Genomic DNA, 3,471 nt, shown 5'->3' with positions numbered 1-3,471 from the left:
TCATCCTTTTCACATATGTAAAACATTATCTCTTGGAACACTGTCTCTGTAAAAATATGCCTCGCCTACTTCCTTTTTGAGGTTGCAGCAGTGCTTTCAGTCTCACTGGAGGTAGGTGCAAATGACCACAATAAAAAAAACATGCAAACAAGGTTACCTTCCTCCCACTCTTGATTCTCATGCAATGCAGTTCCCTTTTTTTGAGATAATAAACTACTGCGTGTACAGGTTCTCCTGACTCAATTGTCATTAATTTGCCACCACTTTGACCTCACTGTTGGAGGCATGAAATATGGCCACAGGTAGTTCTCTGAATAATTGTTTGCACGATGTTTGTAGCTGCCTGTGGGGCACTTGTATTAAGTCAAGATGAGTTTATTTGTTCAGTGCTGTGGATCATTTGAGCGAAGTGTTGCTCAGAGGATCTGGTAGTGTGTGTGGATCTGCCCTCAGGGGAGAAGAAGCTAATATTGTGACAAGCATCTTGTCTGTCTTTTAATTTCACAACACCTATAAATATGTTTGAGTTGCTTGGATTGAAATGAGTGTTTGGATGTCTGTGAGGGTGGCAGCAAGCTGCAAATGTTTTAGTGTATGAATGTATGCATGCATTAATGGGAGTACCTTTGTCTTGAATAGGCTACATATGGGCATACATGTGTGCACCTATGCTGTAAAAATGTTTCATATCGACCAATGTATTTGTGTATGTTTTCATGTTTGCATATGTTACTCGTGTGTGTGAGTGTATTTAATCAAGCACAAAGAGTCCTCTGATGATCCCAACCAATCACTTTGCCTCTGTGTATCGGCACACCTGCACTCTGTGTTATAAATAGATGGAGGATACATCAATTCCCTCGTGTCACACAGCTCAAGTTCAGAAACTTGTGTTTAGACAGAATGGAGAAGAAACTCCACAAAGACAGATGATAGCTGATGAACAGTGCTGACCACAGAATCCTGTATGTATTTGTCTTCATTTGTCAACTGCTTTCTAAAAGTTAAGATGTCACTTCATCAGTTTATGATTCAGGCTCAGTTGTGCAGTTTATTTTAAAAAAATCACATTTGAATATAACTAGTTTATTTTTATGCATTCCTTTGGACAGAAATGTATTTTACTCTACCAAAAATGTTAAATAAAAAATCCACCAAATGTTTAACAACATTGTGGTAACAGATTCCTCATGATGGCTAGAAGGCATCTCTCTGAGCTATAGAGCATTTAAGATTTGTTCTGTTGGTTATATAATTCTTTAAAGAGAAACACAGGAGGTTTCTGATATTTATGATAAGCTTGAAGATGTGACGGAACAAGCTGTTGTAAATATTGCACATTTCTAGTAGTTTCTGCATGGAACTAGTGCCCCTCTGTGGTAGAGTAGAGATTGGAGGCTGCCTGTAGTACTGAATGAGCAGCAGCAGAGGGTGAACATCTTCATCTTATCAACAAAGATGCAGTGGGAGGAAACCCTGTCTGTACTAAGCGTACCTCATGCAGAAAACAATGTAGCTGCACCTTCCAATCCTGACAAAAATCCTCATCATAATGAAGAAGAATATGCATACTTAGTGTGTGTGTAAGTTATTATCAGTAGTGGAAAGTCACTAAGTACATTAACTCAAGTACTGTACCTAAGTATTATTCTGAGGTACTTTATCTTTACTTGAGTATTTCCATTGTATGCTACTTACTTATACCTCTACTCCACTACAGTTCAGAGGGGAATATTGTAATCTTTACTTTCCTACATTTATTTGATAAGTATACGTTTCAGATACAGATTATTAGTACAATATGTAATCAAAGAATTAATTCTGATGTGTTATTATAGGTTAAGATAAGGCTTTATTGATTACCAGGGAGAAATTCACAAGCCACCCAGCCGTATATAAATAAATTAAATTTAGCTCCACCTTTGTAAGCTGTAATATTAAATAAATGAACACATTAATGCATCACTTATTATAATACACAAATATAATATATATTATACTTTTGTTCTTTTACTTAAGTAACATTTTGAATGCAGGACTTTTACCTCTAATTTGCAGTACTTCTACACTGTGGTATTGCTACTTTTCCTATTATCTAAATTATCTGATGATTATTATAAATTATCTGAGTACTTCTTCCACCACTGGTAATAGATATCATTGCTGACTGTTGACAATCACATCCTTTTAAATAAACTAAAAGGGTTTTAAAAGAGCTACAACATGTGATTATGGGGTTTTCAATCATACTTAGTTGTTCTCTGCATCATAATGTGTTCGAATTTGTATTTAAAATGTCATACTACTACAAATAGTAATACAAATTAGAAATTATTCAGTTATATAGCACCCTCCAAAAACAAGCCAACAGATGCAGAGAGACAAAAAACACAAACAATTAAGATTAAAATCAGAAGAAATGTAATCGAAAAAAACAACAATTTGCAGTAATTTTATTTTTCAAGGCTGCTGTTTAGTTTTTAAACCTGTCATTGCCGAGATGTTCAAAGTCTAATAATAATTGAGTGTAATATTATAAGTTTGTGGGTTGTGTGTTGAGTGCTACTTCACCCCCTAAAAATCCACTTGAGAAGTATAGGCTTTCTCATATCAGTAAATTAGTGCAGCCACACGAGACAAAGTGTGAAACACTTGGGCAAAAAAACATGGGCAAAAAAAAAGGACCAAACGTGTGACATTTGTGTTCATGTTGTACAGTATGGCTGCTATGATTGAGTTCTGTACATTTATTAAAAGGAGGAATTGTCTTCTAAGTAAGGCTATAGCGATTTGATTAATCCTACAAAAAGCAGTCGACAAATCTTTTAAAACAAGAATTTGTGATCATTTCACACATCAGCCAACATATACTTTCAGAGATTGCTTTGTTGTGTTTTAAGGTGGGATGCATCTGCAAACGTGCAGCACTGACAGAGAAAACAGTGTTGTGTGACACAGGAAGTGTTGTATGCATCTCTCGAGATGACTGTCACTGTTTTAAAGTTACAACTTAGATTTTCACTCTAAATGCTAAATGCAATACTTTGTGACATTTATTCAACCACCATGTAGTGAACTGCTCTTGGAATTTTAAATGTTCAAAGGTTCTCTTTAAAATACTCAGAGCATTAATATAGCAGCAAACAACTGTTATCTCTGTAAAGATAAAGTGGAGTAATGGCTACCTGAGCAGAGAATGAAGTCACTCTCTCTCTGTGTGTGTTGTAATCCGAGCATAGCATCCACCCTCCTGTTAGCTCTGTTAGCACTCTTGCCGTTGGTTGCACCTTTAGCACTGTTGCAACCGTCGCCGTGTTAAAAGCCATGTGGAAGCAATAAATATGCTCTGAATTTCGAATGTAGCACCTTTAATTGTTTTACACTGAATCAGTGGATAGGATGAACAGAAACGGACTGCTCGAAGGAAAACATATTCACCACACAATCAGCACTGGTGGAGCACTTTTTTTT

Source organism: Anarrhichthys ocellatus, unplaced genomic scaffold (genome assembly GCF_004355925.1).
Source record: "Anarrhichthys ocellatus isolate YVR2014 unplaced genomic scaffold, GSC_Weel_1.0 scaffold38, whole genome shotgun sequence".
NCBI lineage: Eukaryota > Metazoa > Chordata > Actinopteri > Perciformes > Anarhichadidae > Anarrhichthys > Anarrhichthys ocellatus.
Note: the sequence above shows the minus strand (reverse complement) of the source record.